The sequence below is a fragment of the Amaranthus tricolor genome, chromosome 15 (assembly GCF_026212465.1).
Source record: "Amaranthus tricolor cultivar Red isolate AtriRed21 chromosome 15, ASM2621246v1, whole genome shotgun sequence".
NCBI classification, from domain to species: Eukaryota; Viridiplantae; Streptophyta; class Magnoliopsida; order Caryophyllales; family Amaranthaceae; genus Amaranthus; species Amaranthus tricolor.
Window position 1 is genome coordinate 3,647,645 of NC_080061.1, and position 9,027 is coordinate 3,656,671.

The following is a 9,027-nucleotide window of genomic DNA, read 5'->3' on the forward strand; positions in this document are numbered from 1 at the left end:
ACAAGGTAATATTTTTAAAACCTAATTAAGCATTTTTTCTTCATCGGTACCCACAAATGGACCAACAATCAAATGGTGTCAACATCACCATCCAAGGTGTTTCTAACACATTTTTATATTTTATAATTGAGCATAATTCCATACCTTTCACTACAAACCCAGCAAGGACTGATTTAAATCAGCTCCGACATAATAATCTCAATAACACTAATGGTCCACCAGTACCACCAACTCGTAATTCACATGTACGACCAATTAATAATCCACCGGTTCCACCGACTAATAGTCCACCGATACGACCAACAAATAATTCATCAACACAACCAACTAATAATGCCCCAACAACAACAACTGAAAATAAACCCTCACCAAGTAATAAAAGAACCAAAGATGATGAGGGAGAAACAAGTACTAAACGTTGCAAGATAAATTTAAATGACCCATAAAATAATTTATTGGACAATACGTCACCTTTACGGATGACAAGGACACTTTATTGCTTTTGTTATTATTTTATTTTATACCGCCTATATGGCTGGTTAACTTTTTTTCTTTTTTACCGCCTAAATGGACGGTTAGTATTATTATTTCTTTTGTTATTCTTTAAACCGCCTATATGGCTGGTTAATTGTTTTTCTTTTACCGCCTAAATGGACGGTTAGTATTATTTTTTATTCTCGTATATTTATTTGTGCATTTTTTTTATTTGCAGTATTTGCATTTATATCCATGTGCATTTTTCATTTACCTCTTACTTTAAGTATTTCTTTTAAGTATACATAAATAATACGGTATATTGTACAATTTGGGATAACCCTCTATAAAATAGGATTACCCCAATTTTTTTTTACCACATACTCCTTATCCTTTCAAAAACCCTCCTTCTCCTTCTTCCTTCCACCGACAATGTACCACCATTACAAAAATAATCCATCTTCTTCCTCTTCCCATAATTTTAGATTTGAAGAAAATTTTGCCAAACTCAAATTATATATCTCCTTAATTATGGGCTTGGTGGTCCTTCTTGTAGCATTAGGAATTATAATAATTATGAAGAAATAATTTATTTTGAAGAAGAAGAAACAAAATGCACATGTTTTTCTTTGTCATATTTTCTTTTGTTTGTTAGTGCATTTTGTATGATAAATTATACTAATATATTATGTAAATGTTATTTCTTTTACCCTGTTTAGCATTTATTGTCTTTGATTTTTTTTTTCGTTCTTCTCCTTGTTATTATTATTATCATTATTATTCCTCTTGTTCTTGATTTATTCCTAAATTTATTATCTACAACAAATTCATAACAATAAACCAAGGGGGAGAAGATTATGAAATTAAAACATCATAATTTTTCTAATGGTTTATTATTATGAAAATATAAGAATTATTGCATCGTCATATACTTACAAAACAATTATATATTATGTAGCAAGTATGGCAGAAATTACTAAAAGGCTATTCAACATATTAGACTTAACTGGACAAAAATTCTTAGAATGGAAAGAAGATGCCATCATGAACTTAGAAGCTCAAGGGCTTGAACATACTGTATTGGAAGTAAATGAAAAGGATCCAATAGATGGAACTCAAGCTACCAAAATAAAGGTAGCTACAAATCAAGAAAAGGCCAAAGCCTTAGTCCTCTTGAGGCATCATATTCATGATAGCCTTAAATCTGAATATTTATTTATAAAAGATCCCAAAACATTGTGGGACTCTCTTGTTGAGAGATTTGATCACCACAAAAGGGTGCTTCTTCCACAAGCTAGCCATGAGTGGAAGAATTTAAGATTTTCTGATTTTAAGACTCTTAGTGAGTACAATTCAACATTATACCGAATTGCATCAATGTTGAAATATTGTGAGCACCCGGTGACTGATGCAGAAATGATTGAACTCACATTATCTACTTTTCATCCATCAAACATTATTCTGCAACAACAATATAGAGAAAGAAATTTTAAAAGATATTCAGATTTGAGTGTAGTACTCTCATTGGCTGAACAGCACAATGATCTCGTCTGGAAAAATCATAATATGAGACCTATTGGATCTCAAGCTATCCGTGAGACACACTCTACTAAAACACATGTGCCTGAAGCACATGCTGTTGAAAATAAAGGCCGTAGAAATTACTATAACCGTGGTAGAGGACGCGGAAATTTCCGAGGAAGAGGACGAGGACGAGGTCGTAGAAATTTTTATGGACATGGTAGAAAGTTTCAAGGATCCGGTAGAGGCCATTTTCCCCAAAATTATCAAAATGATCATTACAATAATAATTCTCGAAGGGGAAAACAAGTTGGCTATCACAATAGAAATAGCCATCAAGAAGGAAAAGAAAGCATTTGTTACAGATGTGGCATGACAGGGCATTGGTCACGTACATGTCGTACTGCCAAACATTTGGTTGAGCTGTATCTAGGCTCCCAAAAGAAAAAAGGAAAAGGTGTGGAAGCAAACTGTAATGAAGCAAGCACCTCAATGCCCAATGTCGATCCTTATAATAAAGCAACCACGTCGATGCCTAATCTTGACCTTTCAGACTTCTATTTAGATGGCGATGAAAATGATAAAGAATACGAAGAAGATATTTGAATTTTTTTTTCTTAATAATGTTGTGGCACTTATTTAGTTATATATCTTTCTATATGCAATCTCCTTTTTCTTTTTTATGTATTGATATCACCTTATGTTAATGAAATTTTATTTTAACTATCTATTTATTTAACATGAAGATATGGATCAGTTTGAAAATGGAGTCAAATATCAATGCCTCCTAGATAGTGGAACAACTCACACTATCCTAAAGCACAAAGAATATTTTTCTGAGTTGAAAATGGTGAAAGCAGATGTCACCACAATCTCTGGAACCACTACACTAATAGAGGGATATGGAAAAGCTCAAATAATACTTCCTAATGGGACAAAGCTAGTAATTAATGATGCTTTATATTCGAGTAAATCTCGACGAAATCTCATAAGTTTCAAAGATGTACGCCAAAATGGTTATCATTTAGAAACAATGACCGAAAATCATACTGAATATTTATGTATCACTTCTGAAAAATGCGGCAAGAAAAGCATTCATGAAAAATTACCAGCATACTCATCGGGATTATATCGCATTAACATAAAACCGGTTGAGATAAACATGGTGTCTAACCAGAAGTTAGATAATAAAGAAATGATAAATTTATGGCATGACCGATTGGGTCATCCTGGTGTGGGAATGATGCGAAAAATTATTGAAAATTCAATTGGGCATCCAATGAAGAAAATGAGAATTCCCCAACCAAATGAGTTATCATGTTCTGCATGCTCACAAGGAAAATTGATAATCAGACCATCTTTAAATAAAATTGCTACTGAAACTTCTAAATTTCTAGAAAGAATTCATGGAGATATATGTGGGCCAATTAATCCTGCTTCTGGGCCATTTAGATATTTTATGGTATTGATTGATGCCTCAACACGATGGTCACATGTAAGTCTCCTACAAACTAGAAATGTGGCATTTGCGAAATTACTTGCTCAAATCATTCGATTGAGAAATCAATTTCCAGATTATACAATTAAGCGAATAAGGCTTGACAATGCCGGAGAATTTACATCTCAAACTTTTAATGATTATTGCACATCAATTGGAATTGACGTAGAACATCCAGTAGCTCATGTTCATACTCAAAATGGTCTGGCTGAATCATTGATTAAAAGACTTCAATTAATAGCAAGACCATTATTAATGAGGTCGAAATTGCCATCATCTGCGTGGGGACATGCAATAATACATGCATCGTCATTGATAAGATTGAGACCAAGTGCTTATCATAAATATTCACCACAGCAATTAGTGCATGGTCGAGAACCAAATATATCACACTTGAAAATATTTGGATGTGCAGTATATGTCCCTATTGCGCCACCCCAACGTACAAAAATGGGTCCACAAAGAAGGATGGGAATTTATGTTGGATTTGAATGCCCATCAATTATCAAATATTTAGAACCAATGACCGGTGATTTATTTAATGCTAGATTTGCAGATTGTCATTTTAATGAGACAATATTCCCATCCTTAGGGGGAGAGAAAGTGGACCCAAATAAGAAGGAAATAGATCTCACATGGAATGCAATGCATTTGAAAATATATGATCCAAAAACGAATGCTTCTGAACAAGAAGTTAGAAAAATTGTCCATAATCAATATATTGCAAACAGATTACCTGATGCATTTGTAGAAACAAAGCAAGTGACAAAATCATACATTCCTGCCGCAAATATTCCGGCACGAATTGAAATTCCCACTGATGACAAAGCCACTGAAAATGAATCTATTGCACGCCGGAAGCGTGGAAGACCACTTGGTTCAAAGGATTTGAAACAAAGAAAATCCAAAAGGTTGAATGAAATGGCAAATGTTATCAATATTACTTCTTCAATGAATTGTAAAGAAACAAGTCTTGGAGATGAGGATGAAAATCTCAGAGAAGAAGAAAATAATAATATCAAAGATAACAATGAAATTTCGATTAATTACATTTCAACTAAAAGGCAAATAAATCGAAAGAATGTTATTGTTAATGATGCACTTGCTCATTCAATCGCCACCGAAATAACACTTGATGAAAATGATATAGAACCAAGAACGATACAAGAATGTCGGCGTAGGAATGATTGGCCGAAATGGAAAGATGCTATTCAAGCGGAATTAAAGTCACTTGAAAAACGAGAAGTTTTTGGACAAATTACACAAACACCAAACGGTATAAAACCGGTCGGCTATAAATGGGTGTTTGTAAGAAAAAGAAATGAAAAAGATGAAGTGGTCAGATATAAGGCACGACTTGTAGCACAAGGTTTTTCCCAAAGACTAGGGATTGATTATGAAGAAACGTATTCTCCAGTAGTAGATGCGACTACACTAAGATTCTTGATAAGTCTAACTGTCTCAAACAGTTTGCAAATGCGACTTATGGATGTTGTGACCGCATATTTATATGGTTCACTCGATACAGACATTTATATGAAAGTCCCTGAAGGACTTAAGTTGCCAGAAAACCACCAATCACGAGAAATGTTTTCCATAAAGCTGAAAAGGTCACTTTATGGACTAAAACAATCTGGAAGAATGTGGTATAATCGTCTTAGTGAATATCTCCTGAAAGAAGGATTCAAAAATGATCAAATCAGTCCTTGTGTATTTATTAAACGGACTCAATCAGGATTTTCTATAATTGCAGTTTATGTTGATGATTTAAATATCATTGGAACTCCCAAAGAACTTGAACAAACTGCAAAATATTTGATGAAAGAATTTGAAATGAAAGATCTTGGGAAAACAAAGTTTTGCCTTGGATTACAAATGGAGCACCTAAGGGGTGGAATCTTTGTGCACCAATCCAACTATACAGAAAAAGTGCTAAAAAGATTTCATATGGACAAAGCTCATCCGCTGAGCTCTCTAATGATAGTACGATCATTAAAACCAAAAGATGATCCATTTCGACCTTGTGAAGAAGACGAGGAGATTCTTGGCCCTGAAGTGCCATATTTAAGCGCAATTGGAGCTCTGACGTATCTAGCTAATAATACAAGACCTGATATTGCTTTCGCTGTTAATTTATTAGCTAGATATAGTAATTCACCAACACAGAGACATTGGAGCGGAATAAAACATTTGTTACGCTACCTTCGAGGAACTAAAGATCTTGGACTATTTTATAGATCAAAGCAAGATGCTACACTTGTTGGATATGCGGATGCTGGATACTTATCAGATCCCCACAAGGCTAAATCACAAAATGGATATGTATTCACATATGGAGGCACCGCAATATCTTGGAGATCCACGAAACAGACACTGACAGCTACATCATCAAACCACGCAGAATTGATTGCCCTTTATGAAACAAGTAGAGAATGCGTTTGGTTAAGGTCAGTAATTGGTCACATTCAAGAAGAATGTGGGATAAACTCGATAATAAATTCTCCAACTGTAATCTTTGAAGATAATACCGGGTGTATTGAACAAGTTAGTGGAGGCTTCATAAAAGGGTATAGAACCAAACACATAGCACCAAAACTCTTCTTTGCACATGACCTCCAGAAGTACAAAATAGTAAAAGTCAAACAAATTCAATCAAGTGAAAATCTTGCAGATCTATTCACAAAGTCCCTTCCATCAAAGAGATTCGAGCAACTTGTATATAAAATTGGAATGTGTCATCTACGAGATATACGTTGAACTCAGGGGGAGAATCATATTTACTGCACTCTTTTTCCCTTCGTTCAGGTTTTTATCCCATTGGGTTTTTCCTGACAAGGTTTTTAACGAGGCAGTATTAAATAGAAATATTGTAATAATATTTTACTCTTTTTACATAATTAGAATGCATTCAAGGGGGAGTGTTCAGATATAATGTGAAAGGTAATTAATGAATATAGTGTGAAATGTAATTAATGTATTTACCCTAATGTGAATGCATTCAATGTAATTGTGGATGAACTTGCCTATAAATATGAAAGTTCACCATTGTAAAAACTACACCAATGAGTAAAAACATCTCTATCTTCTAACTTTTACTCATTCTACTTACTCCTTATCTCTCTAATTAATATATTTATCTCTCTAATTAATATATTTATCTCTCTAAGTTTTAACATTAACATTGTTTTTTAAAAAGTAGCACATAGTGTTGTATTTGACAAATGTTGAAATAAATTACTTTTAAATTAACACTTTCTAATAGGTGACAACTCAAATTAAGTAAATAGTTTAAGGAAAATTTTACGTGGTAAGTCTGAGGTATTGGCTTTTCTACGTGGTAACTAAATTTATTTTTAATGCACCCGGTAATCCTAAGGTTTATCCAATTACATCGTCGTGACCCTTTTTACCAAAAAATGTTTGAAAATTGTCTTTTAGTGCGAAAGCCATTTTTGTGAGATTCGAAAATCATCCAAAAGATCATATTTCCTTTAATTTCTTAACCCTGATTCCCAAATTTTTCAAAGTTTGAAAACAAATTTTGAACATTCAATTGAAGGTATTGATCAACTTTACCCAAAATTTTCCAAGGTTTTACAAGAATTTCGTTTGGTTTAGCAAGAAATAAAGGTGAGTACTTAATGTACAAGAATTTCAATTGTTGGTGCATGAATTTCGAATGTTTTTGGGCTTATTTCGAATGTTTTTGGGCTTATTTTGATTCTTTTACCAGAATTTTTCGTCAATGAATTGTTGTTGGTCAGATTTTGATTTGTTGCTGGGTCAATTCGATTGTTGAATTTTAGTTGTTGAATTTTGATTCCTTCTGGGTCAATTTCAATTTGTTGCTAGATCAAATGAAATTAGGGTTAAGGAATTAGGAGTTGGTAAATTAGAGAAATGGGAGAATTAGGGTTAGGGAATTAAGGGAAATATGATCTTTTGGATACGAATAGACGATTTTCAAATGTTTTTTTAGTAAAAAATGTCACGGAAGTTTAATTGGGTAAACCACAGGATTATCGCGTGGATTTTAAAAAACCTTTAGTTACCACGTGGAAAACCCAATATCTCAGAGTATCAAGGTACCATGTAGAATTTTTCATAGTTTAATCTACTATTAAATCATCAAACATTCAAAAATAATCTAAATTAATTATTTTTCCACAAATACCTAATTAATTTTTTAGTTTAATCAAATTAAAAATCAAAAAAACCATACCCATTGTTTCAAATTGATGCTACAATTTATTTACCCATGGTTTTAATTTGTTTCAATTAAAAACCAAGTCAAATCAACGTTTTCTTATTTTCTTTCAAATATCATAACTCACTAAAAATACTATGTTATCTAACCAAGTCAAGACTCAAGAGTAATCATGTTCATACCCATTGTTTTATGTTGCAAGTCAAAGTACTTATATACGATATAATATACCCATATGAAGTACTTAATTTATAATTTAATCAAATCAAAAGGAAACAAGAAATGAAATACATATATACAATATCCAATTTAAAGAAAACAAATTGAAACAAATTCAACCAAAAAGAAGTTTTTCATTAAAAAAAATTGAAACAAATTCAATCAAACAAATTACCTAAATCTACGGTAGAATTAAATTACTAATCAATTGAAACTCTGATAAATTCCAACAAATTAAATATGAAACCATAAACTTATAAATTTAAACCAAAAACCCTAAATTAATTACAAATATGATTTGGGGTATTGTATAATTATCAATCATGAATGAATAAACAATATTTGACAATTAATAATTAACAAATATAGGAGTTTTGAAATTTTGTCCAACAATTATTTTGTTTTGTCGAATCGAATCATCCTGACGCAAAAATTACTCAATGCCAAACAACTCAGACCGAAAATAACTTGATAAAAATACTGATTTTGTTCATGAATGATATATAATCTGTTGAGTAAGATTCGATTTCTTTCGCTGCCTCTATGAACTACAAATGATTGTAATTCTTCATAATCTTCATCTGTTCTTAGTTTTAATCTAGGGAGTTGAATAACATATTCTAATCTTCCAGGAATATTGCTTTCCTTCAAATCTTGTGAATCTCTCTCGATCTCTTCTTCTGATCGAGGTTCCGCATTGAACAATTCAACATTTCTGGTATGCTTGTATGAAGTATATGAGCCAGGTATGCTTGACAATTGAAACTTACCCGATGTGACATATCTTATGCAATCCAGCAGATTTGCCTATTCACGCATGCTCCTCGGGTTGAACACATGGCAGCCTTACATCGTATTCTACGGTATATACAAGGTACAGTTGATTTCGGTCTACACTTGTATAAGTCTTCTATTTCCTCGTCGTTGTCGTACACAAATGCATATTGGGTCGGTTGCCCTAACATTCATCTCTCTATCTCGGGTTTTTGTGTTTTTCTTAGTAGCAATCTTATTTCTTGGTCCTCCAAACGTCAACCCACATTGTCGAAATTCAGTGCTGAAGCTGAATATTATGGTGTTTGTTATAACTGATGCAAGAAAGAAAGCG